Here is an 8,098-nt window from a genome sequence, read left to right as displayed (position 1 = left end):
CCGGTTGAGAATGGTTGATTAGAGGGAGTGTCGTAGTTGAAGGAACTCAAAAATTCTAAGACGAGCGGCTCATAAGTAGGTACGGGTTCGGTACAAAGATGGTGGAGGCTAGATTTAGTGAGCAAACGGGTGACACCATCAATGAGACCCAAAGTTTCTAGACACTCGGTGTTCACAAATTTTGTGGGAACAACCGAACGTTCGTAGAAAGCAACATATTTTGTTCGTTGAGCATCATCTCGGAAGATAATGTTTGAAAGGTCGGGAGGTGGTCGCTCGGGACGCTCACCACGGATTAATGAACGTGGAGGCATGGTGAATATGGAAATGAAAAATAAAAATGTAGTGTAGAAGAGTAGAGAATGGTATGATAGTTGTGAGGAAGAAGAGTGGTGGTGGTGTGGTTTTATAGTGAGGTTTGAAAATGGGGTGGTTAATGGAGAATTAAAATGGATTAATGGTGGTGTTTGAAGTTTGAATAGAATAGAAAAATGGGAAATGAATGGAGTTTAAGAGGTGAATGATGGAGGATGAATGAGGTTAATGGAGTTTAAATGGAATAAATAGGGGAAGAATGAGGAGAATGAATTTTGAAATTCAAATTCAAAATTCAAGAGGGAGAGAGGAATGGTCTGCGTGGTCAAATGCAGACTGCTGGCCTTGGGAGACGTGCGTCTCAGGCAGTCAGTCTGCTGGGGCAGAGCATGGAGACGTGCGTCTCCTGTCCCAAGAATGGCATCTGCTGGTCCCACACAGATGGAGACGGTCGTCTCCTGTGGCAGGCAAGTGGGCACGCATGCAGGTGACCAGACAGTGCTGACAGATACCATTAACAGCAAAAAGTGTCCATTAGTTCAGAACAATATCTTATTTTAATACTATTAACAGCAAAGAGTGATAGCCAGGCAAATATATATAGCAGTTAATAGCAGTGTATTATAACACAACAGCAGTAGTGAATAAAATATTGCATTTTAAAATTAAATCAGTACTGAGTGTTAACAATAGCAGAATGGAAAAGTGCAGAAAAAATGAAAATCTAAACTAGGAATAGAAATTGCTAAAACTAGAAATAAAAATCTAATAATCTAATACGGTAACATCTAGCCACGTCTATTGTTGTTTTGATTAGACTGAATGTGTTTGAAAACTTCGTCGAACTGAGCATTGACGGTGTCGATGAAATCGAAGAAATGCATTTGCAAAGTGTGAAGCTCGTTGCGCACATGTTGTACATCTTGTTGTAGTGCATTGATTGCTTGCTCGTGCGTATTCAGATTAGGCATCCTTTGATTTACCGATGCGGTGGATGTAGCGGGTTGTTGTTGCTCGACCTCGACATCAGTCATATCAACAGTGTGATCTTCAACGGAATCTTCAGAACGAGTTTCAGGTTCATACTCAGATACAGGTTCATCAATAGGAAGAGGTTCATAATCAGGAATGGGTTCATCAACAGGAAGAGGTTCATAATAACCAGGAGGTGTTTCAGGTTCAGATTCAGATGCAGGCATTTCCTCATCAAAATGTTCATAAGCTTGAGGAGTTTCAGGTGATGGCTCTCTCTCAGGAATCTGACCATAGTAAAGCCAGTTGGTAGGGTTGTGCACACTTGTCCTAGGATTCGGTAAGGTGAACTGATACCAAACTTTGTTATCAATGAGCAATTCAAAACGATCAGGTCCAATATTACCGATGATACCTCGATTAAAGCAGAAATTGATGTCCATAGAGGTATGGGTACCAAAAGGTGTCAATCTAAGCAAAGGCACTCTCATTCCTATGGCATTAGCGATCATAGTGACAAATCCGCCAATCCTAATGGGTGAAACTTTGTCTTGCGTGATGCGCTCGAAGTTTGTAAGCATGAATGCGATGGCATTGACCGGGCGATTCTGAGATGTACAAAACATGATGAACAACTCTTCTCTAGTAACTTCAGTGACATTATCTGGTTTGCCAAAAATATAGTGAGCAAGGATCTTGTGAAAGTAGCGGAAAGCAGGATTGTGGATGTTCTCAGATTGAAATTCATTCTCTTCAGGGTTGTCGTTTCCAGTGATCTTGCCCCAGTATTTTTCCAACTCCCAGTATGGAAGGTTTTCTTCAGCTACTTGGGCGTATGCATCAGGTCCATGGGGTAGTTCTAACATTTCAGCAAAATCTCGGATGCAGAAATTAAACTCCATACCAAAGAGTCTAAAGAGAATAACTCCTTTTTTCACTCCTTGTCCACAGTTTGGAAGATAGGTCAGTGAGCTCAAAAATTCCAAAGTGAGCTTCCGATAAGTGCTAAACTTGCGGAACAAGTGAGAACCAGTCCAACCGATCTGGTTAAGCAGGTGTAGGATGCTTTCTTCGATACCAAGCTTCACCATAGTTGGTTGGTGAGGATAGCAAGTCAATTCCATGTGTCTTTCAGCCAGCTTGTTAAATCTTGCTTCTTGTCCTCTACCACGGAACACAACTTCCATATTGTCAACTTCTTGCATCGTAGTTAGTAATTAAATGAAAAACCTAGAAGTTGAAAATATTGAGATTAAGTTAGAACTAGGCTAGTGTTAATTTTAAAAAAAATAAAATTAAATAAAACAAGTTATAATAATAATTATAATTATAAAAAGGAAGTATTTTCTCGAATGAAGAAAGCGGCTATAATTATAATAGTTATTATAAGATGTATGAAAAATAGTAAGAAAATTAAAATCTAGAATAATTAAAAATAGAATAGTTAAATGGAAATTAAAGATTAAAAATTTTAAAAATAAAATAGAATAAAATAAAAATTAAAATAAAAAATAATAAAAAGAATAAATAAATGTGGGTTGTCTCCCACCAAGCGCTTTGTTTAATGTCGTAAGCTCGACGATTTAAAAATAGAAAACTATTTTTTCAAAAGAGCGGGCAGTTCGTCAAGTTTAAAAACTTCGATGTTTTCATCGTATTCGAGATGATGGTAATACTTAAGACGTTGCCCATTTACGACAAAAGGTTTGACGGTTTCTCCTTTGATTTCTATCGCTCCACTCGGAAATATGTTAGTTATTTCGAAAGGGCCAGACCATCTAGATCGTAACTTACCAGGAAATAATTTTAGTCTAGAATTAAATAAGAGCACTTTATCGCCTATGCTAAAATTTTTCCTAGATATATGCTTGTCGTGCCATTTTTTCGTTCGCTCTTTATAGATTTTGGCGTTTTCGTAAGCGTCTTGTCTAAGTTCTTCTAATTCGTTTATGTCTAGAAGTCGTTTCTCACCAGCGGCAGTGTAGTTTAGGTTTAAGTTCTTAATGGCCCAATAGGCTTTATGTTCTAACTCTACTGGTAGGTGGCATGATTTTCCATAAACGAGTTTGAATGGGGTAGTTCCTATTGGAGTTTTGAAAGCTGTTCTATAAGCCCATAAAGCTTCATTTAGCTTGGTTGACCAATCTTTCCTCGATATAGCAATAGTTTTCTCCAATATTTGTTTTATTTCGCGGTTAGATACTTCTACTTGACCGCTTGTTTGTGGATGGTATGGTGTGGCTATTCGATGATTTACTCCATATTTTCGAAGGAGTTTCTCAAGTATTCTTGAAATGAAATGGGAACCACCATCGCTAATTACCAATCTTGGCACACCGAACCTAGGAAAGATGACGTTTTTGAAAAGTTTAATAACTACTCGTGTATCGTTTGTAGGAGAAGCAATAGCTTCTATCCATTTTGAAACGTAACCGACGGCTACGAGTATATATTGATTTCCAAACGATGACGGAAACGGTCCCATGAAGTCTATTCCCCAGACGTCAAATATTTCTACTTCAAGAATGCCTTTTTGAGGCATTTCATCGCGTCTTGAAATGTTTCCAGTTCGTTGGCATCTATCACAGCTTAGTGCAGCAAAATGGACGTCTTTCCACAGGTTGGGCCAGAAAAGTCCAGATTGAAGGATTTTGGCGCAGGTTCTAGATGTGCTATGGTGTCCTCCACACGGTGCAGAATGACAATGTGTTATTATGCTTCTTATCTCTTCCTCGGGTACACAACGTCTAAAGATTCCATCGGGGCCTCTTTTGAAAAGGAGTGGGTCGTCCCAATAGTAATGTTTCAGGTCATGGAAGAATTTCTTCTTCTGTTGGTAGCTTAGATCAGGAGGAAGCACACCAGCAGCTAAGTAATTTACGAAATCTGCATACCAAGGTGTGTTAGATCGGGCTAAAGCTATTTCAGCTAATTTCTCGGTTTCAGAGTTTGGACGGTATGGTTCGAATTCATTTGCTTCTAATTGGGTGATGAGTCTTTCATAAGGGAAATCATCGTCAATTGGTACTTGTTCGGGTTTCAGATTTTCCAATCGAGAGAGGTGATCTGCTACGACATTTTCAGTGCCTTTCTTATCTTTAATTTCCAGATCGAATTCTTGTAGTAACAAGATCCATCTCAAAAGTCTTGGTTTAGCGTCCTTTTTGGTTAGGAGGTACCTAATGGCGGCGTGGTCAGTGTATATGATTATTTTGGCTCCTACCAGGTAAGAACGGAATTTGTCTAATGCGAATACGACAGCTAATAATTCTTTTTCTGTCGTGGCATAATTCATCTGAGCTTCGTCTAGGGTTCTACTCGCATAATATATGACATGTAGTTTCTTATCCTTTCTTTGTCCTAGAACGGCTCCTACAGCATAATCACTTGCGTCACACATTATTTCGAAAGGTTCATTCCAGTCGGGAGGTTGCATGATTGGCGCAGAGATCAATGCTTGTTTAAGCGTTTGAAATGCTTCAGTGCATTTATCGGTGAAAATAAATTCGGCGTCTTTCATGAGTAGTTCAGTTAAGGGTTTGGTTATTTTAGAGAAATCCTTAATGAAGCGTCGGTAAAAACCAGCATGTCCCAGAAAACTTCTTATTTCTCTAACGGTTTTGGGAGGTTGAAGGTTTTCGATAATTTCGATTTTTGCTTTATCAACTTCGATTCCTCTATCGGATACGATGTGTCCAAGTACAATTCCTTGTCGAACCATGAAATGGCATTTTTCCCAATTAAGGACTAGGTTTACGCTTACGCATCGTCTAAGCACCATTTCAAGGTTTTCTAAACATGTTTCAAAACTTCCTCCACAGACAGAGAAGTCGTCCATAAAGACCTCCATTATTCCATCTAGGAAGTCGGCAAATATTGCCATCATGCATCTTTGGAAGGTCGCGGGTGCATTGCAGAGTCCAAAAGGCATTCGTCTATAAGCGAATGTACCATAAGGACAGGTGAATGTGGTCTTCTCTTGGTCGTCAGGGTGGATAGGAATTTGGAAAAATCCGGAGTATCCATCCAGATAACAAAAATGTGAGTGTTTAGCTAGGCGTTCGAGCATTTGATCTATGAAAGGTAAAGGGAAATGGTCTTTTCGGGTAGCTTTATTTAGCTTCCTATAGTCAATGCACATTCTCCATCCAGTTTGGGTACGTTGTGCTACAGATTCTCCTTTTGCGTTAGTGATTACAGTGACTCCTCCTTTCTTTGGTACGACGTGAACAGGGCTAACCCATTTACTATCGGATATAGGATATATTATTCCAGCTTCTAGCAGTTTTTGGATTTCCTTTTTAACCACATCGCTCATAATAGGATTTATTCGCCTTTGATGTTCCCTAGAGGTTTTACTATCGTCTTCGAGCATAATGCGGTGCATACACAGAGAAGGGCTTATACCTTTCAGATCTGATATGTTGTATCCTAAAGCGGTAGGGTATTTTCTTAGGACATTAAGTAATTTTTCAGTCTCGGTTCGTCCCAAGTTGGCGTTCACTATAACTGGTCGGTTTAGTTCTTCGTCTAGAAATTCGTATCTAAGATCGGTAGGGAGTGTCTTCAGCTCTATAGCAGGTTTCTTTGGTCCAGGTATAGGATCAGGGGTTAAAGCTAAGCATTCACTCAGGTGGTTATCTTGATATTCCTCACGCCAGTTGTCATCTTCAAAAATTGGCGGCATAGGAATTCTTAGGATTTCGGTTTCCTTATTTGGTTCGGATTTTATTTCCTTGACACACTCGTCGATTATGTCAGCAGAACAGCATGTGTCAATTATAGAAGGTGCTTTTAGGAATTGGGAAAGGATAAATTCTATTTTCTCTTCTCCTACTTCGAAAGTAAGCTTTCCTCGCTTTACATCTATAATTGCACCAGCGGTCGCTAAAAATGGTCTTCCTAAAATGATCGGGATGTTAGAATCTTCTTGGATATCCATAATGATGAAGTCAGTCGGGATGTAGAATTGACCTACACGAACAGGGATATTCTCTAACATTCCTACAGGATATTTAACTGAACGGTCTGCTAGTTGAAGAGACATTCTTGTTGCTTTAAGCTCACCTAGATTGAGTTTCTTACAGGTCGAAAGAGGCATCAAACTAACACTAGCTCCTAAATCGCACAAGGCTTTCTCTATGATGGTTTTTCCAATTACGCAGGGTATAGAGAAACTACCAGGGTCTTTCAGTTTTGGAGGCATGTTGTTTTGGATGATAGCGCTACATTCAGCGGTAAGCGTTATAGTTTCGTTATCCTCGAGTTTCTTTTTGTTTGATAAGATTTCTTTTAAGAACTTAGCGTACGAAGGCATCTCAGTTATGGCTTCTGTGAATGGTATGGTTATGTTTAATTGCTTCAGAAGTTCTACAAATCTTTTAAATTGCGCTTCGGTTTTTGATTTAGCTAATCTCTGAGGGTAAGGAATTGGTGGCTTGTAAGGTGGGGGTGGAACATAAGGTTTCTCCTTTTCGGGTTCCACTTCGTTATTGTTCTCATCAGTCTTAGCAGTTTGTTCGTCGGTTGTTTTCTTTTGGGTTTCCTTTGGCTCTTGTTGTGACATGGGTACGTTTTGGGTTCTAGGATCTATGGGTCCATCGTAATTAGTTCCACTTCGTAGTGTTATCGCGTTCGCATGTCCTTTAGGATTAGGTTGTGGTTGAGCAGGAAACGTGCCAGCAGGGGCAGCAGTAGGTGCTTGTTGTTGAGCTACTTGTGAGATTTGAGTTTCTAACATTTTGTTATGCGTAGCTAAAGCATCTACTTTGTTCGATAGTTGTTTTAGTTGCTCGCTATTGTGGATGTTTTGATTCAGGAAGTCTTTGTTGGTTTGTTGTTGGGAAGCTATAAAGTTTTCCATCATGATTTCTAGGTTTGACTTCCTAGGGGTGTTTTGAGCAGCTACAGGCGCTTTTTGGTAGCCAGGTGGTACAGCAGGTGCTTGTCCAGGCGCGTACAACGCATTGTTGTTCTTATAAGAAAAGTTCGGGTGGTTTTTCCATCCAGGGTTGTACGTGTTAGAATAAGGGTTTCCTTGAGCGTAATTTACTTGATCAGATGGGACTCCAGTCAAGAGTTGGCATTCAGCAACTACATGCCCAGTCAATCCACAAATCTCGCAGTTAGGTGCTACAGCGGCAGCGGTGGCTGAAGGAGTGATGGTTAAATTCTCGATCTTTTGAGTTAAAGCGTCTACTTTAGCGTTAACGCGGTCTATACCACTAATTTCGTACATTCCTCCTTTGGTTTGGGCTTTCTCTAGAGCGGCGCGTTCTCCTCCCCATTGGTAATGGTTTTGTGCCATGTTCTCTATGAGTTTGTATGCTTCATCATGGGGTTTGTCCATTAATGCTCCGCCAGCAGCGGCATCTATAGTCATTTTAGTGTTATATAAGAGACCACCATAAAAGGTATGGATGATCAGCCATGGTTCGAGTCCATGATGAGGGCATATTCTAAGCATGTCCTTGTAACGTTCCCAAGCTTCGAAAAGCGATTCGTTATCTTTCTGGGTAAATCCGTTGATTTGACCTCTAAGCATAGCAGTTTTGCTAGGCGGAAAGTATCTTGCTAAGAATACTCTCTTCAATTCGTCCCACGTAGTTATGGAATTGGAAGGCAGGGATTGAAGCCACGCTCTCGCTCTATCTCTCAAGGAGAAAGGGAAAAGGCGTAATCGAATAGCTTCGGAACTAACGTTGTTGGCTTTGATAGTGTCGGCGTATTGCACGAACACGGATAAATGGAGATTTGGGTCGTCTACAGGGCTTCCAGAGAATTGATTCTGTTGAACAGCTTGGACCAGTGA

At 40.2% G+C, this 8,098-nt stretch overlaps 1 non-coding gene across 1 annotated transcript; it reads left to right on the top strand.

The window, feature by feature from the left end:
• The first annotated feature begins 7,724 nt into the window (after positions 1–7,724).
• LOC131640062 (small nucleolar RNA R71) lies at positions 7,725–7,831 on the top strand. The gene has a single exon (XR_009295137.1). It is a non-coding gene; the product is annotated as a small nucleolar RNA R71 (small nucleolar RNA).
• The last annotated feature ends 267 nt before the right edge of the window (positions 7,832–8,098 follow it).

This window comes from Vicia villosa, unplaced genomic scaffold (genome assembly GCF_029867415.1).
Source record: "Vicia villosa cultivar HV-30 ecotype Madison, WI unplaced genomic scaffold, Vvil1.0 ctg.002925F_1_1, whole genome shotgun sequence".
NCBI classification, from domain to species: Eukaryota; Viridiplantae; Streptophyta; class Magnoliopsida; order Fabales; family Fabaceae; genus Vicia; species Vicia villosa.
Note: the sequence above shows the minus strand (reverse complement) of the source record. Positions and strands in the feature narration are given on the sequence as shown.